Source organism: Scyliorhinus torazame, chromosome 10 (genome assembly GCF_047496885.1).
Source record: "Scyliorhinus torazame isolate Kashiwa2021f chromosome 10, sScyTor2.1, whole genome shotgun sequence".
NCBI classification, from domain to species: domain Eukaryota; kingdom Metazoa; phylum Chordata; class Chondrichthyes; order Carcharhiniformes; family Scyliorhinidae; genus Scyliorhinus; species Scyliorhinus torazame.
In genome coordinates this window covers 174,653,948-174,678,605 of record NC_092716.1, presented here as the reverse complement: position 1 = coordinate 174,678,605, position 24,658 = coordinate 174,653,948, and the positions used below count along the sequence as shown (strand labels likewise).

The 24,658-nt window shown below is 54.1% G+C and overlaps 1 protein-coding gene across 1 annotated transcript in view; it reads right to left on the bottom strand.

The window, feature by feature from the left end:
* Positions 1 to 24,658, bottom strand: part of LOC140430273 (anoctamin-9-like) — a 630,447-nt gene that overhangs the window by 317,809 nt on the left and 287,980 nt on the right. The gene's annotated exons all lie outside the window — the stretch shown is intronic.

The window sequence follows — 24,658 nt, the reverse complement described above, 5'->3', positions numbered from 1 at the left end:
TCTGCCATCTCTCCGCCCAAGTCTCCAAACAATCTAAATCCTGCTGTATCCTCTGACAGGCCTCATCGCCATCCGCAATTCCACCAACCTTTGTGTCGTCTGCAAACTTACTAATCAGACCAGTTACATTTTCCTCCAAATCATTTATACGTACGACAAACAGCAAAGGTCCCAGCACTGATCCCTGCGGAACACCATTAGTCACAGCCCTCCAATTAGAAAAGCATCCTTCCATTGTTACTCTCTGCCTTCTATAGCCAGTTCTGTATCCACCTTGCCAGCTCACCCCTGATCCCGTGTGACTTCACCTTTTGTACTAGTCTACCATGAGGGACCTTGTCAAAGGCCTTACTGAAGTCCATATAGAGAACACCCACTGCCCTACCTGCATCAATCATCTGTGTGACCTCTTCGAAAAACTCTATCAAGTTAGTGAGACACAACCTCCCCTTCGCAAAACCATGCTGCCTCTCACTAATACGTCAATTTGCTTCCAAATGGGAGTAGATCCTGTCTCAAAGAATTCTCTCCAGTAATTCCCTACCACTGACGTAAGGCTCACCGGCCTGTAGTTCCCTGGATTATCCTTGTATATATATTTGTTGTTAATAAGGGTTTGCATACGTTATGTGTGGGGGGAATGACGGGCAGCATAGTGGCGCAGTGGTTAGCATTGCTGCCTCACGGCACCGAGATCCCAGTTCGATCCCGGCTCTGGGTCACTGTCCTTGTGGAGTTTGCACATTCTCCCCGTGTTCACGTGGGTTTCGCCCCCACAACCCAAAGATGTGCAGGGTAGGTGGATTGGCCACGCTAAATTGCCCCTTAATTGAAAAAAATGTACTCTAAATTTACATAAAGAAAAAAAAAATGTGCGCGGGGGGGCAAATATGGGTAGGGGTAGTAGTTAAGGTAATAGTAATGGAAATACATGTGGCTGGATTCTCTGTTTCTGTGACTGAGGGCTGGATTCTCCGATTTTGAGACTAAGTGCCGCGCCGGCATGGCAACCGTGGCGTTTTACAGCAGAAAAACGGCGCAACAGCTATTTTAAATGGGCTACCGCCTTCACCACGTGGAACGCAACCAATTCCATGAAAAACGGTGCCGGATTCGTGAAGTCCGTGATTGGCGCACATGAGGCTCACACGCCGCAGCCGCACACACACCCTCCAAGCCAACAAGATGGCTGGAAGTAGAGCAGTGCCATGTTCAGGGACGCTGAGCTGGACACCGTGGAGGATGACCCTGTACCCGGCCGGACTGGCATGCAGTGCCAGAAGAAACTCCACAACCTCCTAGGGCTGCCAGGGTGAGTTGGCTGCTCCGTGCCCCTGGCACTAACCCCCCCCCCCCTCTGAGGGACAGCTGAGCCCCCACCCTGCCCACATACCAGCCACCGAGGCCACCACCCATGCTGTTTGTGTCCAACCCCACAGGAGAAGGCCGCGCACACCCGTTGGGAGCGGGAGAAGACCGGAGGGGGACCACCAGAACTGCGGCTCCTCACTATGCCCGTGCAAAGGGCACTGGATGTGGACGGCTGCCCAGAGGAAAGAGAGGTCACCGAGGTGGAGTTTGGTGGCGGGTGAAGAAGTCAGACCCTGCTTAGTTGCGGATCCTCATGACATGTGTGTGGACTCCCCAACCCCCCCACTCCCCTCCAACCCACACCAACCACTACCCTCAACCCACCCCTCCCCAACCCCTTCACCCCACCATCCCAGAGACTATCACCTCGGTTGGGCACATCAGTGAAGAGGCTCCTGGGACATTATCTGGTACGCACCACACATCACATCCGGTACAGCAGGTGGAGGTTGGAGCAGCCAAGGGGTCGGACGGGTCCCGGCTTCTGGAACATCCAGTCCCAGCCACAGTGCAGATGCAGCCAGAGACCTAAGGACCACAAGAGGGGATGGTGGTAGGCATTCAGCACCTGCAGGGGCAGGTGGAGGAGTCCATCTATGGTGGCATCTGTGGTAGAGGCATTGGAGGCGCCGGTTTTGGCTATGGATCAGCGTGTCGAAGCCTGGGACATTCTGTGCAGGCGGTGGCTGAGGCCCAGGACAGGGCTGCCCTCTCACAGGCAGCCATGTGCCAAAGCCACCTGGACATTGCAGCGGCGCTCCTCAGCATGGCCCAGTCACAGTAGGCCATGGCTGGGAATGTCAGTGGCATTGCCCAGGCGCTGATGGCATTGCGCAGTCACTGAGTGGGGTGACCCAGTCCCAGCGTGATGTGGTGCAGTCCCAGATGGAGATAGTCCACTTCCTGTGATCCATGGCCACGAACGTGCAGACCTGGTCGAGACCAGAGCGGGCACCCAGGGCTGGCCGCGCCAGATGGCGTCAGGGGATGGCTCCGCTCGTACCCCTGCCCAATGGAGTAGCCCAGGGGCCATCGGCCACACCGAGGGAGGAGGAGGTGCTGGGGCCTGTGCCAGTGACTCCCGCTGGTGCGGTGCCGGAACACTGCAGCACCTCAGACTCACCCCCTCCTGTCTCTGGTGCATCTGATGGGCAGCGTGCAGGACAGGGCGGCACCATGACACACGAGCAGCAGCGACCGGACCCATCCAGTCCGGGTCACCCCGGGAGACGCACGCCAACCGGGAACCCTGCCGCAGGGCAAGATCACATCAGGTTGCCTCCACTCCTACTGTACCCCCAGGGAACGACCTAGGCGTAGTGTAAGGGCCCGTAAGGTCAGAAAGTTAGACACCAGTTAGGTTGGCATGGGTGCACTGCACTGTTTAATTATCGGGGCTAGGTCACAACCTGTGTATATATTTGTGCACAATAAACACCTGTTAACACCATAAAACCTGCCTAAGTGCTCTGTCTGATGGGTGCATGGGTGGGCTGGTCCGGGCCAGCCGGAGGAGGTGGACGACGGGGCGGGGACCAGTGCAGGCTCTGTGGGAGGACCATGCTCCCCCCACACCCCCCCAACCATACCCAGCACCCCACCCCAGGGACTCGACTGGCCAGCTTGCATGCAGGCGTTAGCCAGGTGGAAGGTGCGACTGTGGGCATGAGTCAGACCGCGTCAAATGATGTGGAGCACCGGAGCTCATAACAGAGCGGATTGTCATCATCCTCCATCCCATGGACGAGACCCGCTGTAACCGCCAACCCAGGGCCCCCAGCTCGTAGCGCCGCAGGTATGTATAACGGAGGGGTGTGCAAGCGGGGGGTTTGGCGGTGTGGGAAGTGAGGGGTGTGGGTCCGGGATGTTTTGTCCATGCCCCTGGCCAGCTCCCCACCCCTATCTTGACTTCCAAAAGGCCTTTGATAAGGTGTCTCACAGGAGACTGCTGAGTAAAATAAGGGCCCATGGTATTCGAGGCAAGGTACTAACATGGATTGACGATTGGCTGTCAGGCAGAAGGCAGAGAGTTGGGATAAAAGGTTCTTTTCCGGAATGGCAACCGGTGACGAGTGGTGTCCCGCAGGGTTCAGTGTTGGGGCCACAGCTGTTCTCTTTATATATTAACGATCTAGATGACGGGACTGGGGGCATTCTGGCTAAATTTGCCGATGATACAAAGATAGGTGCAGGTAGTATGGAGGAGGTGGGGAGGCTGCAGAAAGATTTAGACAGTTTAGGAGAGTGGTCCAAGAAATGGCTGATGAAATTCAACGTGGGCAAGTGCGAGGTCTTGCACTTTGGAAAAAAGAATAGAGGCATGGACTATTTTCTAAATGGTGACAAAATTCATAATGCTGAAGTGCAAAGGGACTTGGGAGTTCGAGTCCAGGATTCTCTAAAGGTAAACTTGCAGGTTGAGTCCGTAATTAAGAAAGCAAATGCAATGTTGTCATTCATCTCAAGAGGCTTGGAATATAAAAGCAGGGATGTACTTCTGAAGCTTTATAAAGCATTAGTTAGGCCCCATTTAGAATACTGTGAGCAATTTTGGGCCCCACACCTCAGGAAGGACATACTGGCACTGGAGCGGGTCCAGCGGAGATTCACACGGATGATCCCAGGAATGGTAGGCCTAACATACGATGAACGTTTGAGGATCCTGGGATTATATTCATTGGAGTTTAGGAGGTTGAGGGGAGATCTAATAGAAACTTACAAGATAATGAATGGCTTCGATAGGGTGGATGTAGGGAAGTTGTTTCCATTAGCAGGGGAGACTAGGACCCGGGGGCACAGCCTTAGAATAAAAGGGAGTCACTTTAGAACAGGGATGAGGAGAAATTTCTTCAGCCAGAGAGTGGTGGGTCTGTGGAATTCATTGCCACAGAGGGCGGTGGAGGCCGGGACGTTGAGCGTCTTTAAGACAGAAGTTGATAAATCCTTGATTTCTCGAGGAATTAAGGGCTATGGAGAGAGCGCGGGTAAATGGAGTTGAAATCAGCCATGATTGAATGGTGGAGTGGACTCAATGGGCCGAATGGCCTTACTTCCGCTCCTATGTCTTATGGTCTTATGCCTCCCGTCTATCGCCCCCTGGACCGGGGCATTCCGGCGATGGAAATGGATGTAGTGAGACGCCTGGGCATATGAGGCCTCGGTGATGGCTCGGATGCACCTGTGCACGGAGGTCTGCGAGATCCCGGACAGGTCCCCACTTGGCGACTGGAAGAACCCCAGCGCATAGAGGTTCAGGGTGACCGTCACCTTGACGGTCACTGGGAGTGGGTGTCCTCACTCATACCCTTGCCGTGCCAGGTGTACCATGATCTGGAAGATGTGTCACACTGTCTCTCTGCTCAGTCGAAGTCTCCGACATGCCTTGTCCGGCAGGTCCTTGAATGACAGGCGGTGCCAGTACACACGAGGCCTTATGTGATGCCTCCTTGGCACCTCCTCCTCCTCGGCCTGTTGGGCCCCTCTGCAGCCCATTCCTCTGCAGCCCGGTCCTCTGCTAGTCGTTCCGCTGCTGCCCGCTCTGCTGCTGCCCGGTCCGCTGCTGCAGCTTCCCCATCCTCTCCGAGCGGCCAGTGCTCATGCGGCCGCAGGGCATCTCGCAGAGCTGCGACCATCGCCACTGCAGCCAGCATTGCTGGTTGAATGCCAAATGCCACTGTCTGCAGGGGGGGTGGAAAGCCAACATGTTAGAATGGCGCATACTCCCCTGCCCAGCCAGGTTCCATGGGCTACAGTGGTCCCGGTTGGCACTGTGGGCTCCGTCCAAGCATATCTCTCCCCCACCCCTGCACCCCTGCCCTGTCGGTATCTGGCACCATTCGCACCCCCAGACCTGGCGCACATCCCTGCTGCCAGGGATATCATTGGCTGGCACTGTCCTCACAGGGGGCTGCCATGGGTGTTGCCCTGATTGGTCTGCCGATGGGTGGCGGCTGGTTGGGCGGGGTATTTGGGGCCAGGCGCGCTGTGGCGAGGTGCGGTGTGGGCACACCCGTATGGCCGGTGACACTGTAGAACCAGGGGCCGAGGTGGGTGGTCAGGGTCGGCAGCAAGATGGCCACCGTAATGGCGGCCGGTGACTCGGCCCCGCTTCAGTCCTGTGTGGAGGTCATCCCGGCTGCTCGGCATGTTCTCCCCCCCCCACCCCAGCCAATACGGCCAGTGTCCGGTCCGGCAGCCAGTGGTCACTCCTCTTCATGCCCTACCTCCTCTCTCTCTCTCAGCAGCCACCACGCCAGGTTCACGATTTTTAAAAGCACACGTGGACCACGCAGCTGGGACCCTGGCCCATCGGAGGTGGAGAATCTCGGGTGGGGCCACTAATGAGATGCAAACTGTTTTTAAAAACAATATTTTTATTGAAACATATGTAAAATTTTTATAACAATAACGAACAAAACAATACTAACATAAACATCAACATGGTAAACTAGACATTTCCCACCCAACCCCTTCTGTACATCCCTTAACCATATTGCACCTACCCGCCCCCCCTTCAGAATGCTGCTTCTGCTGACATTTTAAATTTCCTCGAGAAAGTCGACTAACAGCTGCCACCTCCGAGAGAACCCCAGCATTGACCCCCTTCAAGGCAAATTTTATTTTTTCCAGCTTGAGAAATCCAGCCGTGTCACTGACCCAAGTCTCCACACTCAGGGGCTTTGAGACCCTCCACATTAAAAGGATCCGTCTCCGGGCTACCAGGGATGAAAAGGCCAAAATGTCGGCCTCTTTCACTCCCTGAACTCCCGGGTCTTCTGACACACCAAAGATCGCCATCTCTGGACTCGGCACCACCCGCGTACCTAGCACCTTGGACATTGCCTTGGCAAACCCCTGCCAGAATCCTCCAAGCTTCGAGCATGCCCAAAACATGTGGACATGGTTTACTGGGCTTCCCGCACACATCGCACATCTATCTTCTACCCCGCAAACCCTGCTCATCCTCGCTGCTGTCATGTGTGCCCGGTGTACCACCTTAAATTGTATTAGACTGAGCCTGGCACATGATGAGGAGGAATTAACCCTGCTTAGGGCGTCCACCCACAGACCCACCTCTAACTCCCCACCTAGCTCCTCCTCCCACTTGCCCTTCAGTTCCTCCACCGGGGTTTCCTCCGCCTCCAACAACTCCTGATAGGTATCCAACACTTTCCCCTGCCCCACCCAGGTACCGGACACTACTCTGTCCTGTATCCCCCGTGGCGGGATCAGCGGGAAAGCCAACACCTGTTTCCTCAGAAAGTCCCGGACTTGTAAATATCTGAAACCATTCCCCGGCGGAAGCTTGAACTTGTCCTCCAGCACCTTCAGACTGGGAAAACTCCCGTCTATGAATAGATCTCCCATCCGTCTAATTCCTGCTCTCCGCCAACTTCGGAACCCGCCATCTATCCTGCCCGGCGCGAACCTGTGGTTATTGCAAATCAGAGTCCAGACTGACGCACCCTCCACCTTCTTATACATCCTCCATTGCCCCCTCAATGCCGCCACCACCACTGGGCGAGTGGAGTAACGGGCCGGCGAGAGCAGCAGAGGTGCCGTTACCAGTGCTCCCAAACTGGTGCCTTTGCATGACGCCGCCTCCATACGCTCTCATGCTGAACCCTCCCCCATTACCCACTTCCTAATCATCACTATGTTCGTCGCCCAGTAGTAGTTGCAGAAGTTCGGCAGCGCCAACCCACCCTCCCCTGACTGCGCTCCAACAACATTTTCTTCACCCGCGGGGTTTTATTCACCGACAAAAGCCCGAAATAATCTAGTTTACCCGCTTGAAAAAGGCCTTAGGGATGAAGATGGGGAGGCACTGGAAGACAAACAAAAATCTGGGGAGGACCGTCATTTTCACGGTCTGTACCCTCCCCGGGAGCATATCCCATCTTTTAAAGTCCCCCTCCATTTGCTCCACCAGCCGGGTTAGGTTGAGCCTATGTAATGCCTCCCATTTCCGAGCCACCTGTATTCCCAGATAGCGAAAGCTCCTCTCTACCATCCTGAGTGGCAGCTCCTTCAGTCTCCTCTCCTGCCCCTTTGCCTGGATCACGAGCAATTCCTTTTTCCCATGTTCAATTTGTACCCCGAGAACCAGCCAAATTCCCCCAAGATCTGCATAACCTCCCCTCCACCGGGTCCGAGATGTACAAGAGCAGATCGTCTGCGTACAGTGAAACCCGGTTTCCACCCCCCCCCTGCCCCCCGAACCAGCCCCTGTGCAAACAGTGTTTCAACTGTGCACAGCGCATTTACGCCATTTTCGAGATGACGGAGAATCACGATTTGGCGTCAAACTGGCTTCGGAAGCTATTCTCCGCCCAATCTCATTTCCCGATTTTGCCGTAGGCCGATGGAGAATCACGCCCATGGTCCTCGGTGGGAATTTGAGCGTTGTAGTGGTGTTCGATTTTGTTTTATTACATATGTAAAATGGACAAGACATATGGCGTGGACAAGACCTGCTGATGCTGCCAACCCAGGGCCAACATCCTGTGGTGATGCTGATATGACCTCAGCAGATAAACCTTGTTGCCAAAAGCCAACCCCTCATCCGAGGGAGTGCCACGAAGGTGTCAGGAACTGACAAGTGCACCAGGATGTATGGATCGTGCATGCTGCCTGGATATCGGGCGCAGTCATGCATGAAAGCTGGTGGCCGCACACCAACTGCATATTCATGTAGTGGAGGACCTTTCTATTGCCGAAGGGCACTGCTTGTCCAATCAGAGCTGGAAGGGCATCGTGCAAATCTTTGGTGTTTCTAGTATTATATATTTTGGGTTACGTTATAGGTTAATTGTGTGTTTAATAGGGCTGGTTTAGCTCAGTGGGCTAGACAGCTAGTTTGTTCATGCAGAACAAGGCCAGCAGTGCGTGTTCAATTCCCATACCAGTTTACCCGAACAGGCGCCGGAATGTAGAGACTAGGGGCTTTTCACAGTAACTTCATACTTGTGACAATAAAAGGTTATTATTATTATTATTATTATAAAGATTGTTGAACTTGTATTTCTGTTTGTCCTTTGTCCCCCTCAATATTAAATGACACCGAGGTAAAACCTTTGAGTAAATGAACTGGTCTGAATTAGACAGATACAACAATAGAAAAGCAGTACATTATTTAAATAGAGAGATTGCAGAATTCTGCATTAGAGGGATCGGGTGTCCTGGTACCTCAATTCAAAAATGGTGGTGTGCAGGAGCAGCAAGTGAGGAAGGCAAATGGAATATTGCTGTTTAATGCAAGGAAAATTGAGTATTAAAGACAAAGATTTGTTACAATTATACAGGGTGTTGGTGGGACATCTGAAGTACTGTGTACAGTTGTGGTATCCTTCCATAAGAAAGGGTACCATTAAAATTAGTTCGAAGCAGGAAAGGTTCAGAAAAGAAAAGGTTTCCGTGACTTATTCCTGGGATGAAGCTTTTTTTTATGAGGAAAGGTTGGACAGGTTGCGCTTGTAGCCATTGGAGTTTAGATGACTGAGAGGTGATCTTACCGAAACATATAAAACCCTAAGAGGAGTTCTCAGGGTGGATGCAAAAAGATGTTGCCCTTTGTGGGGGAAACTAGAACTAGAGGACACAATTTAAAAATAAGGGGCAGGATTCTCCGACAGCTGACGGCGGAATCAGAAACGCGATTGGGCGGGGAATCAGTTCTGACGCCGAAATCGTGGCGGGCGCCGGGTTCACACCAAATCGCAATTCTCTGATGCCTTGACAGCGGTGTCAATGCATTCCACTACACACATAAAGTAAATGGCGTTGGCATATCAATAGTGAGCCTGACCCAGTATTCTCCGGGCCTCCGCGAGTCTCCGCCTCCACTGGTGGGGAATTCCTGACGGTGAAGTTCACTTGTGCTTTTAAAAAACAGAAACTGCCACCTTGGTTGGTGAGGGAGAAAGGGACATTTGGTCATGAAGAGGCATGACCGTGGGCCGCCGGGCTGGACACTGGGCTGGCTGGGGCAGGGGGGGTGGGGGGGGGGGAGGTGGTGACAAGGGGAAGGGGTGAGAAGCCATGTGATCCCCCATGGGACTGGGCCAGTGTCCAGGCATGGACCATCATTGCTGCGGCCTGCAACGCAGAATTCTTGCTGTGCACCCCACTGACCACCCACCTTGGCCCTGCAGAGTGCCCCGCACCTCAGCCCCCACTCTCCACCTCACCACTCCCGCACCCCACCCTCTTGCCGTACCACCCCACCCCCCAAACGATCACCACCCGCAAGCGGGGCATTACGCAGCCCATCCAAGTGCATGCCACAGTAGCCCCTACATGGGGGCGCTGGACTGGGGCTGCGGAGCGTGCCGCTAACATGGGCAGCGCCAGCCATTTGTACCTCGGTGGCAGCAGGGACGGGCGACAGGGCCAGAGGCCCTCATGGTACTGAGCACCGACGATGCCAGGGGTGCAGGGAATTGGGGAGGCGGGGCGGGGGGACATGCGGAAGAAGGGTCTGCAGTGCCAACTGGGGCCACAATGTAGCCCGTTGGATAGGGTTTGGCACGGGGGTATACACCATGCTAACATGTCAGCCTTTCATCTCCTGCAGACAATGTGGACCAAGCCTATCAGGATGCCCGGGCAGCAGGGTTCGCTGCCATCGCCCAATGCCCGGGGTCCAGGGGGTGTTCGACGGGATTTATGTTGTCCTACGAGCACCTGCGTGTGACAGGCCGCTCTACACAACCAAAAGGGTTTCCATTCGATGAAGGTGCAGCTGGTGTGTGACCACCAGGTGCGCATCATGCACGTCTGTGCCTGATACATGGGCAGCGTGCACGACGCCTTCATCCTGGCACACTTGATGATTCCCAACCTCTTTGAGGCGCACCACCGGCTGGGGGGGGCTTAGCTCCTGAGCGACAAGGTTATATGTCTGTTGACGCCTATCCGGAGGCCAGAGACAGACGCAGTGACCCGCTACAATGATGTCCATGCAGCGATCAGGAGCAAGATCGAGGGGTGCTTCGGCATCCTAAATATGCAATTCGGGTGCTTCCGGGGCACTGGAAGGGCCCTCCAGTATGGTGATGGGAGGGTCTCCTGCATCGTGGCAGCCTGTGTCCTTCACAACGTTACGCAGGAGAGGGACGAAGTGCTGGAGGAGGACGATGAACTGCATGCCTTGTCTGATGAGGAAGATGCAGGGGTGGGAGAGGATGGACAGGACATGGGGCCCACAGGCACTCGCGGCCGCTGTGGTGAACCACTGTAATAGGAGATGTAAGGCAGGACCTGCACTATAGGTTCGCCGGTAGCGGCTGCCGGCTGGCTCTGCCCACAGAGAACTGTATAAATATGCATGACCTCCAGTGCCCTGCCATTTCGCCAGCTGCAGCAGGAGGCCACGCAGCTGACTGTAAAAAAGCCACAGTTGTACCCAACTTTAGTCTTTGTGCAATTGATCGTGCATCAATTTATTACAGTCAGATTTTCCACAGAATGGATATCAGAATTAAGCCCGATCGCCTGCAGCTGGATCCGCACTCGCCCGACCCCAGAAAATACTTTACTCACTGGCAAGCATGTTTTGAGGCCTACATCAAGGCTGCGGACCCCGAGCCAACGGAGGCTCAGAGGATAAACGTCCTGTACTCCAGACTGAGCTCCAGCGTGTTCCCGTTGATCCAAGACGCGCAGAAGGCGAACACGCTCTTCGCCAGGCATGTACTTGCCTCCCGCTCGCAACTACCTGGTGAGTCCATCGAAGACTTCTGGCAAGCCCTAATTCCACTTGTCCGGGACTGTGACTGTCAGGCCGTTACGGGCGCCGAACACGCGAATCTCCTCATGCGTGATGCCTTCGTGACGGGGATTGCGTTGGACCGCATCCGAGAATGATTACTGGAAGGGGCCACGCTCGAACTGGCGAAGACAAAAACCTTGGCACTCTCCATGACGGTCGCATCCCGTATAGTACAATCGTACCCCTCCCACCACGCTGCCCACCCTTCTACTCCTTCCTACCCCTTATGGACCCCGCCGACGACCTCCTCAGCCGGGGCCCTGCCTTCCCAATACACCTGCGCCGCACGCCGATCCGCGCACCCTGGGGGTCCCCGCTGCTACTTCTGCGGTCAGCAGAAACACCCCCGCCAACACTGCCCGGCCTGCACTGCAGTTTGTAAAGCCTGCAGTAGAAAGGGCCAATTCGCGGCTGTGTTCCAGGCCCGCGCAGTCGCTGCGATCGTGCCCGCTATCGCCCCCTCCCCCATGCCAGACGCACAATGGGAGCCGCCATCTTCTCCTCCCGGTCCATGTGCGACCAATGGGCGCCGCCATCTTGTCCCCCTTCGGCCAAGTGCGCCCCATGAGTGCCGCCATCTTGTCCCAACCCCGCAATGTGCGCACCATGGGCGCCGCCATCTTGTCCCGACTCCGCAATGTGCGCACCATGGGCGCCGCCATCTTGTCCCCCACATTGGATATCCCGACATCAGAACCGCACTCGCTCGCCACCCGAAGCATCCGGTGGCTACCCGCAGCTCGCTTCGATGATGCTGGACCAATCTCGCCCGCACAACCTGACCACCAAAATCAATGGCCATGCGACCTCGTGCCTGCTGGACTCCGGGAGCACCGAATACTTCGTTCACGGTAAGGCGCTGCTCCATCGCGGTCCATCCTGCCAATCAAAGGATCTCCCTAGCATCCGGATCCCACTCCGTCCTGATCCGAGGTTTTTGTACAGTCACCCTCACGGTCCAGGGGGTAGAATTTAGTCACTTCCGCCTCTATGTCCTTCCTAATCTCTGCGCTGCACTCCTGTTGGTCGTGGACTTCCAGTGCAACCTCCAGAGCCTCACTCTCAAATTCGGCAGGCCCTTACCCCCCCTTACCGTTTGCGGCCTCGCGACCCTCAAGGTCGATCCCCCCTCCCTTTTTGCCAATCTAACTGCGGATTGCAAGCCCGTTGCCACGAGGAGCAGACGGTACAGCACCCAGGACAAGACCTTCATCAGGTCCGAAGTCCAGCGGCTGCTTAAGGAGGGTATTATCGAGGCCAGCAACAGCCCCTGGAGAGCCCAAGTGGGAGTGGTTAAAACTGGGGAGAAACATAGGATGGTCGTGGAGTACAGCCAGACCATCAATCGGTACATGCAGCTCGACACGTACCCCCTCCCACGCATATCTGATATGGTCAATCAGTTTGCGCAGTACCGGGTCTTCTCAACAATTGACCTGAAATCCGCCTACCACCATCCGGAAGTCGGACCGGCCATTCGCTGCCTTCGAAGCGGACGGTCGCCTCTACCACTTCCTTAGGGTCCCTTTCGGTGTCACAAATGGGGTCTCGGTCTTCCAAAGAGAGATCGACCGAATGGTCAACCAGTACGGTTTGTGGGCCACCTTTCCGTACTTAGATAATGTCACCATCTGCGGCCATGACCAGCAGGACCACGATGCCAACCTCGATAAATTCCTCCGCACTGCCACACTTCTCAACCTGACCTATAACAAAGAGAAGTGTGTGTTCAGCACGACCCGGTTAGCCATTCTCGGCTATATAGTCCAAAACGGACTTCTCGGGCCTGATCCCGACCGCATGCGCCCCATCATGGAACTTCCCCTCCCCCTTTGCCCCAAGGCCCTCAAACGCTGCCTGGGGTTCTTTTCCTACTACGCTCAGTGGGTCCCAAACTATGCAGACAAGGCCCGCCCACTCATTCGGTCCACCCAATTCCCCCTCGCGGCTGAGGCACAACATGCTTTCGCCCGTATCAGAGCTGACATCGCCAAGGCCGGGATGCGTGCAGTGGATGAGTCACTGCCTTTCCAAGTAGAAAGCGACGCTTCAGACATCGTCCTTGCCGCCACTCTAAACCAGGCAGGCATTCTTTTCCCGCACCCTTCATGACTCTGAAATTCGACACTCATCCGTCGTAAAGGAGGCCCAAGCTATCGTTGAAGCTGTGCGGCATTGGAGGCATTACCTGGCCGGTAAGAGATTCACTCTCCTTACGGACCAACGGTTGGTAGCCTTCATGTTTAATAACACACAGCGGGGCAAGATCAAAAATGATAAAATCTTGCGGTGGAGAATGAGGCTCTCCACCTATAATTACGAGATCTTGTATCGCCCTGGTAAACTCAACGAGCCCCCAGGCGCCCTCTCCCGAGATACATGTGCCAGCGCACAAGTGGACCAACTCCAGGCCCTACACGACAGCCTTTGTCACCCGGGGGTCACTCGATTGTACCATCTGGTCAAAGCTCGCAATCTGCCCTACTCCATCGAGGAAGTAAGGACAGTCACCAGGGACTGCCAGGTCTGTGCGGAGTGCAAGCCGCAATTCTACCGGCCAGACCGTGCGCGCCTGGTGAAGGCTTCCCGCCCCTTTGAACGCCTCAGCGTGGATTTCAAAGGGACCCTCCCCTCCACCGACCGTAACACGTACATTCTCAGTGTGGTCAATGAGTACTCCAGATTCCCTTCGCCATCCCATGCCCCGATATGATGTCTGCCACGGTCATCAAGGCCCTCAGCACCATCTTCACTCTGTTCAGTTTCCCTGCCTACATCCACAATGACAGGGGATCCTCATTCATCCCTGGTCCTCCCTGACGCTCTACACTCCATCCGGTCACTATTGTGCACCGCCACTAATAACACACGTCATGAACGTGTTTTTACCTTCCCCAGGAAGTCCACATCCGGGGTGTCGCTCCTGACTTGGCTCGCTGCTCCAGGACCGGTCCTTCTCCGTAGGCACGTCCGACTCCATAAGGCGGACCCCTGGGTGGACAGGGTTCATCTGCTCCACGCCAACCCTCAATATGCCTACGTTGAGTTCCCCGACGGCCGCCAAGATACTTTCTCACTCAGGGACCTGGCACCGTCAGGTTCCACCCCAACATCCCCCCCCCCACCAATGCGCCGCCCCCCCCCCCCCCCCCCACCTTCCACCGCTCCACCAATATTGACCCCAGCAGAGCACCCCCACCTCCCCTTTTCCGCACAAGAGGACGAAGAGGACTTCTGCACACTCCCGGAGTTCCCAGATGACTGGCCAGCATCAGCACCGCCACCACCGTCATCGGTGCCACCTCCACCACCGCCAGCACCGACTTCGCCACCACCATTACGCCGCTCCCAACGAAGCACCAAAGCACCGGACCGACTGAACCTTTGACGGACTCCGGACCGTCAACATGGACTTTTCTTTCCCTACCACTGTACATAATTGCACTAATTGTATATATATTTTCACGTCACCCCTACCGGACTCATTTTTAACAGGGGGTGAATGTGGTGAACCACTGTAATAGGAGATGTAAGGTAGGACTTGCACTACAGGTTCGCCGGTAGCTCCTGCCAGCTGGCTCCACCCACAGCGAAATGTATAAATATGCATGACCTCCAGTGCCCTGCCATTTCGCCAGCTGCAGCAGGAGGCCATGCATCTGACTGTAATAAAGCCACAGTTGTACCCATCAGTTGTGCATCAGCCGCACAACATGTTTTCCAGGGCCTATTGTGCATGGGACACTCTGATCGCCTGCAGGCTCACCGACTTGGAGGGAGCGGTGGGTGGACTGACCAGGTGCACAGACTCTGCACCCCACCCCCACTCATTTCCCCCTGCAAACCCCCCTCCCCCCACCTGCAACACCCTCCGTGATACACACCTGCTGCACTACGGGGTGTAGGCCCTGGGTTGGCAGTAACAGCAGGTATCGTCCATGAGATAGAGGATGATGACAAGCCGCTCTGGGATGAGCTCCGGTGTTCCGCATCGTTCAACAATGTCTGACTCCGGCCCACGGTCGAACTTTCAACCATCCACCTGGGTGATCCCTGCATGCGAGCTGGTCATTCCATCACACCGTCCCATCGAATGCCTGGGGTGATTTTGGTGGGGATGTTGGGGTGGGTGATGTGGGGGTGGGAGTTGGACACTGGAGCAGTGAGCGCTCGCTAAACTGCGCTGCCCGAGCCAAGCCTACCTCCAAAGTCTGTCCATTTCCTTTGTCCACACACGCCCCTCTGTGGCCAGCACAGACGAGCCCACCCCAGACGAGTGGAAGCGGCCTGCTGTAATTTCCGCCTGCGACCTAGATCCCCTTGGCAGCCAGCTTCTGGGGAAAATGGTGTCCCAGGTGGTGTGGCCATCCTGTTCTGTCCGCTGCACACCGGATGTGCCAAGGACAGCAGGGGGACGGAGTCCGAGGTGCTGCAGTCTTGCGGCACCTCACCTGCGGGAGTCATTGGCATGGGCACCATCTCAGGTGGTGCGAGCGGAGCTATCCCAAGGCTCCACCGCCACCTGGTGCTGCCAGTCCTGGAGGCCCACTGCCATCTTGACCAGGGTCTGCATGCTCGTGGCCATGGGGCACAAGGAGTGGACCACCTCCATCTGGGACTGCCCCACATCACCCATTGACTGTGCCACCACCTTCTGGATCTGTTCCACATCAGCCAGTGACTGTGTCATCTCCCTCAGGACTGGGCCATCTCCATCTGTGCCTGTGCCACGTCAGCAGTGCCAGTGGGAAATGCTGCTGACGCTCTCAGCCATGGCCTGCCGTGACTGGGCCACACTCAGGAGCGTCACTGCAATGTCCAGGTGGTTCTGGCACATGGCTGCCTGTGAGAGGGCAGCCCTGTCCTGCGCCTCGGACACCATCTGCAACGATTGCCCCAGACCTTGGACATGCTGATCCATAGCCGAAACCGTTGCCCCAAGGATTCCACCGTGAACGTCACCCGTGCAGTGTTTGCCTGGGTGGCACACTCCTACATGCAGTTGCACTCTTCCACCTGCATCTGCAGGTGCTAGTCGCTCGCCAACAAGCCCTCATTCAGTCCCTGGTTCTGTGACCGCATCCCCACGATCGATTGGATTGTCCATTCCAGAAGCCTGAAACCCATGTGAACAGAAGCGAGTTCCTGGGGTCGGCCTTCCATCCGACTGTCCGCCTCTCGCGAGTTCCTACCTCCACCTGCTGTCCAGAGCATGTGTGTGTGGTGTGCATCAGATAATGTCCCAGGAGCCACTTCACTAAAGTGCCCAACCGAAGTGAGTGTCTCTGGGATGGTGGAGGGTGTTGGTGAAAGTCGTGACGGGTAGTCAATGTCTCCCCCGGATTCGACTTCCGGGGTGCCACGAGCTAGTCAGAGTAGGAATGTCAGGATAGAGAGGATGAATACGTGGCTCGAGAGATGGTGCAAGAGGGAGGGATTCAAATTCCTGGGACATTGGAACCGGTTCTGGGGGAGGTGGGACCAGTACAAACCGGATGGTCTGCACCTGGGCAGGACTGGAACCGATGTGTTTGCTAGAGCTGTTGGGGAGAGTTTAAACTAATGTGGCAGGGGGATGGGAACCGATGCAGGAAGTTGGAAGGTAGTAAAACAGGGACAGAAATAAAAGGCAGTAAGGGGGAAAGTGTAAGGCAGAGAAGCCATAGTCAAAAATCAAAAAGGGCGACAGTACAAGGTACAGTGACTGAGGGGAGCTCAGTGAATAGGACAAGGAATACTAAAAGAAATAAAACGGGAAGTGAAAACATTAATGGTAAGCGACGCGGCAGGTTGTTACAGGAAGATATGGGTTCAACGACAAGGAAAATTAGGAGAAAGGTTAAGAGGAAATATAACTTAGGAGAGGTTACTGATCGAGGTGTTAAGATTAAGAACAGAGGTAAAAAAGCCAACATAAGTGTACTTTACCTGAATGCTCGTAGTATTCAGAATAAGGTAAATGAGTTGATGGCGCAAATCATCGTGAATGACTATGATTTAGTGGCCATTACTGAAACATGGTTAAAGGATGGTCACGACTGGGAGTTAAATATCCGAGGGTATCAAACTTTTCGGAAGGACAGAGTGGATGGTAAGGGAGGTGGTGTAGCTCTGTTACTTAAGGATGACATCCGGGCAACAGTAAGGGATGACATCGGTGCTATGGAGGATAAGGTTGAATCCATTTGGGTGGAAATCAGGAATAGTAAGGTGAAAAAGTCACTGATAGGAGTAATCTATAGGCCACCAAATAGTAACATTATGGTGGGCAGACAATAAACAAAGAAATAACAGATGCATGTAGAAATGGTACAGCAGTTATCATGGGGGATTTTAATCTACATGTTGATTGGTTTAACCAGGTCGGTCAAGGCAGCCTTGAGGAGGAGTTTATAGAATGTATCCGCGATAGTTTCCTCGAACAGTATGTAATGGAACCTACGAGGGAACAAGCGGTCCTAGATCTGGTCCTGTGTAATGAGACAGGATTGATTCAGGATCTCATAGTTAGGGATCCTCTCGGAAGGAGCGATCACAATATGGTGGAATTTAAAATACAGATGGAGGGTGAGAAGGTAAAATCAAGCACTAGTGTTTTGTGCTTAAACAAAGGAGATTACAATGGGATGAGAGAAGAACTAGCTAAGGTAGACTGGGAGCAAAGACTTTATGGTGAAACAGTTGAGGAACAGTGGAGAACCTTCCAAGTGATTTTTCACAGTGCCCAGCAAAGGTTTATGCCAACAAAAAGGAAGGACGGTAAAAAGAGGGAAAATCGACCGTGGATATCTAAGGAAATAAGGGAGAGTATCAAATTGAAGGAAAAAACATACAAAGTAGCAAAGATCAGTGGGAGACTAGAGGACTGGGAAATCTTTAGGGGGCAACAGAAAGCTACTAAAAAAGCTATAAAGAAGAGTAAGATAGATTATGAGAGTAAACTTGCTCAGAATATAAAAACAGATAGTAAAAGTTTCTACAAATACATAAAACAAAAAAGAGTGGCTAAGGTAAATATTGGTCCTTTAAAGGATGAGAAGGGAGATTTAATAATGGGAGATGAGGAAATGGCTGAGGAACTGAACAGGTTTTTTGGGTCGGTCTTCACAGTGGAAGACACAAATAACATGCCAGTGACTGATGGAAATGAGGCTATGACAGGTGAGGACCTTGAGAGGATTGATATCACCAAGGAGGTAGTGATGGGCAAGCTAATGGGGCTAAAGGTAGACAAGTCTCCTGGCCCTGATGGAATGCATCCCAGAGTGCTAAAAGAGATGGCTAGGGAAATTGCAAATGCACGAGTGATAATTTACCAAAATTCACTAGACTCTGGGGTGGTCCTGGCGGATTGGAAATTAGCAAACGTGACACACCACTGTTTAAAAAAGGAGGTAGGCAGAAAGCGGGTAATTATAGGCCAGTGAGCTTAACTTCGGTAGTAGGGAAGATGCTGGAATCTATCATCAAGGAAGAAATAGCGAGGCATCTGGATGGAAATTGTCCCATTGGACAGACGCAGCATGGGTTCATAAAGGGCAGGTCGTGCCTAACTAATTTAGTGGAATTTTTTGAGGACATTAACAGTGCGGTAGATAGCGGGGAGCCAATGGATGTGGTCTCTCTGGATTTCCAGAAAGCCTTTGACAAGGTGCCACACAAAAGGTTGTTGCATAAGATAAAGATGCATGGCATTAAGGGGAAAGTAGTAGCATGGATAGAGGATTGGTTAATTAATAGAAAGCAAAGAGTGGGGATTAATGGGTGTTTCTCTGGTTGGAAATCAGTAGCTAGTGGTGTCCCTCAGGGATCAGTGTTGGGCCCACAACTGTTCACAATTTACATAGATGATTTGGAGTTGGGGACCAAGGGCAATGTGTCCAAGTTTGCAGACGACACTAAGATAAGTGGTAAAGCAAAAAGTGCAGAGGATACTGGAAGTCTGCAGAGGGATTTGGATAGGCTAAGTGAATGGGCTAGGGTCTGGCAGATGGAATACAATGTTGACAAATGTGAGGTTATCCATTTTGGTAGGAATAACAGCAAAAGGGATTATTATTTAAATGATAAAATATTAAAACATGCTGCTGTGCAGAGAGACCTGGGTGTGCTAGTGCTTGAGTCGCAGAAAGTTGGTTTTCAGGTGATTAAGAAGGCAAATGGAATTTTGTCTTTCATTGCTAGAGGGATGGAGTTTAAGACTAGGGAGGTTCTGCTGCAACTGTATAAGGTGTTAGTGAGGCCACACCTGGAGTATTGTGTTCAGTTTTGGTCTCCTTACTTGAGAAAGGACGTACTGGCACTGGAGGGTGTGCAGAGGAGATTCACTAGGTTAATCCCAGAGCTGAAGGGGTTGGATTACGAGGAGAGGTTGAGTAGACTGGGACTGTACTCGTTGGAATTTAGAAGGATGAGGGGGGATCTTATAGAAACATATAAGATTATGAAGGGAATAGATAGGATAGATGCAGGCAGGTTGTTTCCACTGGCGGGTGAAAGCAGAACTAGAGGGCATAGCCTCAAAATAAGGGGAAGTAGATTTAGGACTGAGTTTAGGAGGAACTTCTTCACCCAAAGGGTTGTGAATCTATGGAATTCCTTGCCCAGTGAAGCAGTAGAGGCTCCTTCATTAAATGTTTTTAAGCTAAAGATAGATAGTTTTTTGAAGAATAAAGGGATTAAGGGTTATGGTGTTCGGGCCGGAAAGTGGAGCTGAGTCCACAAAAGATCAGCCATGATCTCATTGAATGGTGGAGCAGGCTCGAGGGGCCAGATGGCCTACTCCTGCTCCTAGTTCTTATGTTCTTATCAGCAGCTGTGTGTTGCTCACCAGATTGTGCCCCAGAGGTCTGAGCACTAATGTTTCCCACTGAGATGCATGTATCTGCGCTGGTGGAGTGTGGGGGTGACAGCTATGACGCCTCGATTGTGTCTTTCTCGGAGCTCCCCTCCGAGGTGTTCTCCTGGGAAGCTGGAGAGGGATGGGCTGGCGTCGTCGGCTGGAGGACCTGCAGGAAAATGGACATGTGGTTAGTGGGAGGGCTGGATCAGTCAGTAAGGCTATAACAACTCATGTTTGACAGGGCCCGGTGATTCCTCACCTCTCCGGCATCCGCCAGCCTCCACCTTGGTGACTGTTCTGTCCTGGGCCACCCCAGTCACTTCCAGGGCCTGCTCCCCGAAGAAGGTGTGGATTCTTATGTTCGTCATCCCACTGCCAATCTGGGCCCTCTCCCAATGGTTGTGGGTGAGCTTTTCCTGAGGAGACACAGAGAGGGCATCGTTAGCCACAAGCATGGTTCACAGTGGGAGGGGGTGTGTGAAGGAAGGGCTGGGGGGTTGAAGGGAGATGTGAAGTGGAGGGAGGCTTGGTGGTCACATGGAGAGTTGGGGGATGGATGCTCCCATGGGGCGGAATGGTCTCGGGGGGGAGAGTAGAGGGGTAGGTGCAATGAGGCGTTGCTGTCTATTCACTTGTGCTGCCCAGTGTAGATTGTTGACCTTTTTCCGACACTGGAGGCCAGTCCTCCTGGTCACACTCCCGGCGCTCATAACCACCTCGCTACAAGCAGCACTGGCTGCCCTATGGCTGACCCTCCTGGACCCTGGGGGGGAACAGGACAACCCTCCTGGCCTCCACTGCATCTAGGAGCCTGGCAAGATCTGAATCCCCGAATCTTGCGGCCGGTCTCCTGGCACCATTGTTGAGAGTTGGCTGGGGTTGGCTGAGCTAGAGCTGTTTAAGTGCTGCTCGACCTTGGTAGCGGGGAGCTGGTGAGCGCGGGTGGCGACGAATCGGCTGGTGATGCGACCATCAATTCACACAAAACCAGGAGTAGAAGTAAACTGTGGCTATAATCAACTAGAACAGTGCCTGCCTGCGACTGATCTGTTTGTGGGAGCCGCCTACAGGACGACTGCTCTTTATACCTCCCCTCAAGGGGTGGAGCCAGGGGCAGAGCCCACACAGGCCCCAACATGCTACATCATAGGTAATACCTTACAATGGTCCATAGGTGGAGCCCACATGGGCAACAGCGTAATACAGATATGCACATGGTGAATTGTTACAGGAATACATTCACTACAGCTGGCGAGCCTTAATTTGCGGCGAGATGCCCATGAGGCCTCGTTAAGTGGACCAATTAATGTTGAATAGCCCCTGTTGGTCCGGCGCTTGTTCATCATCCTCCCCCTCCTCCTCCTCCCTCTTCCTTGCTGGGCCGAGTGCCGGAAAACTCGCGGCAGTTCCTGCTCGCTACCACACTAAGAAATCTTTCCAGAGAATCACGCCGATGTAGGCTAAACTGGAGAGAAACTCCCCAGGGCCCAAAAAAGTGACTCAGGGCGCGATTCTCCGGAAAAATTTCCAAGTGCTGTATTGAGCGGGAATTGCATTGTAAGCGAGTTTCCCAATGCTCGGCCCAGTGAGGCCGGTAACACTTTTCAACGTTAATTGGTGCACTTACCGAGGTCTCACGGGCTTTTCGCCCCGAATGCCGGCTTGCCAGATGATTCACCAGGACTGTGCTCGCTTCACAGCAAAAAGGTCCCAGGTTTGATTCCCGGCTTGGGTCACTGTCTGTGCGGAGTCTACTGTGTCTGCGTAGGTTTCCCCCGGGTGCTCGTCCCTCCCACAAGTCTTGAAAGACTTGCTATTAGGTAATTTCGACATTCTGAGTTCTCCCTCTGTGTACCCGAACAGGCGCTGGAATGTGGCGACTCGGGGCCATTCACGGTAACTTCACTGCAGTGTTAATGTAACTTGCGACTTATTATTAACAACGTTGAGCAGCACTTATCTCTTGCTCAGCCAACCGCAGCCAGATCGCAACAATGGCGGCCAGGAAACCCTTCCATCAGGCCCCAAGATTTGGGGATACTGACCTGGGGAGGCTCCTGGACGTGGTGGAGGCCAGGAGGGATGTCCTGTTCCCCCGAGGGTCCTGGAGGATGAGCCACAAGGCAGCCGGTGCTGCCTGGGACGAGGTAGACAGCTGGTTGCCTCCACCTCTGATGTGCATCCTGGGGACACAACTAGATGTAGTGGTAGTTAGGAGAGCAAAGCACATCAAGGATCATGTAAGAATGCGACGATGGACCAGGCCATGTCCTAGGTGAATCGGGCCAGTATGAGGGCCTCCTTGGCTTTCTGGCTTGCCGGGCCTTCACCGCCGCCGCCCGTCCTGAAGCATCCGGCTGGGCCTCACGTTCCTCCCCGGCCTCATCCTCCAGCCCCTGCTGGTCCGACGCCTCCTCCTCTTCATCGTCCCTGTCCCCCTCCTCCTCCTCCTCGTTTCCCCCCCCCCCCCCCTCCTTCTCCTCCTCGACTTTCTCTTCCTCCTCCTCGTCCCCCTCCTCCTCCTCTGTGGTGGCCACATGTTCCTTGTCAGCAACCTCCAGCTAGTCGCCCCACTGCTGTGCGAGGTTGTAGAGGACAAGCAGACCACAACAAAGCAGGCGTGTACTGCAATGAACCTCCGGAGAGGTCGAGGCATCAGAACCGCATCTTGAGGAGTCTGATGCACCGCTCAATGATAGTCCGGGTGGCTGCATGGGCCTCGTTGTAGCGGGTCTCTGCTTCAGTCTCCGGCCTCCATACTGGCGTCATTAGCCAGGTCCTCAGCGGATACCCCTTATCCCCCAAGAGCCAGCCATCCATCCTGGGGTGCTCCTCGAAGAGGACAGGGATGACTGACTGCCCCAGGATGTAGCTGTCATGCACACACCACGGGAAGCGGGCATTATTTGCATCTGCTGGTCGCACACAAGCTGTATGTTCAGGGAGTGGAACCCCTTTTGGTTAACATGGGGCATCCCAGATGGCCTGGTGAGTGCAGAGCAACATGCATGGCATCTATAACTCGCTGGACCTGGGAGATCATGGTGATGGTGGAGAAACCTGCAGCCCGTGCATCCTGTGGGGCCTGGTCCATGTGAAAAACAATGTAGTCTTCTGTCCAGGCATACAGGGCATTTGTGGGCTGTGGCCTGTGAGATACCACACTGGTCCCCACTCGAGCCCTGGAATGATCCCGTGGCATAAACGTTCAAGGCTGCAGTGACCTTGACAGCCACCGGGAGCGGGTGTCCTCCTCCATTTGGTGTCAAGTCCGTGAAGGTATGGCGCCAAGTGTCGCATTGCCTCCTTATTGAGGCGGAGCCACCTGCAGCACGTGCTGTCTGTCATTTGTCTGAATGGCCAGTGATGCTTGTACACCCTGGGCTGTCGCAGGACTCCCCATCTGGGTCCCCCCCTGGCCTGATGGGCGGCAGGGTCCTCAGGGTGTGGGGGGGTCCGGCACATGGGCTGCTGCCTCGAGCATCTGCAGACGCTGCTGCTGCCACCTTCTCTGGTGTCTGGCCGCAACGCGTAACACCGGCATTACTAGAGCAACTTCTGCGTCCAACATGCCTGCCATAGTATTCAATATCTGTAAAGCATTGGGAGAAAGTGTAAGACCAACAAACAGCAGTGGCTCCGACCCCGGACCCTCCATTCCCCCATTAAATCCCACCGACCCTCCCACCACCCACCCTCTCCACATACCTCAGGCCACAGTGGTGAGGGGGGCCCCCCTCACCAGGATCCAGACCTTGTACCTCGGACACCTGCTCACAACACCCCACCTGGACTGGGTGCTGGTCCCCTCCCCGTGGCACTCAGCCACCCTCGGCCATGGACATGTCGCTGGATATGCCCCATCCCCTGGGTCTTTGGATGTTGGCTGCCGTGTGTATGGTGTAGCTCCTGCAGTGTTCAGATATGCTGTCCAGACATCACCATCTGTTAGGGAAGCTATGCAATGACTCGCACATGCTACATGGCCCGCCCACTCACAGGAACTGCTCAGTTAACCACGATTGCCAATTCCCTATTGGCAATGGCCTTCAGCTGCACCACCAGAGGCCTTGGCAGCCGGTGGGGGTTATGGGTGGTCCGGGGTGACGGGCAAGGGCAAGGGTTGCCTCCGGAATGAGTACACACAATCCAGGGATTGGCATGGAGGTGCAGCGAGTGGTTCCCACCACGATTGACCCCACCCCCCCCCCATTGGTGGCCCACACCTGTGGAGGGTCCCCCCAGCCCTGCCAAGAACTGGGATGGCAAGCCCTGCGTCCCCAGGCTCTTTGCATGTGAGCAAAGATTTCTACTCACATCCTCTGCTCCCCACAGAAACTGTTCCATCAGGTGCACGTATTTAAAAAGGAGTACTAATCAGCGCCAGCGTGACCACTTCCTGGGGAGGCCGGTGAATGACAGGAGGCCATTGGATGATGGATAGCTCTCTTCAATTGTATGGAAATGGGACTGAAGTGCTAACAATTGGTTTCTCACCACGCTACGGCGAGATTCCAAATTCGCCGGTTGCATCGCAAACTGCAACGAGGTTGGAATATCGCGCTCTCTGTGGTATTGGATAGCGGTGGGGAACCCACCATCAGAGCTGGTGGGAAACTCACTGAAAAACCTGTTACAAATGAACTTTTCAAAATTTTTCCATTGAATTCCAC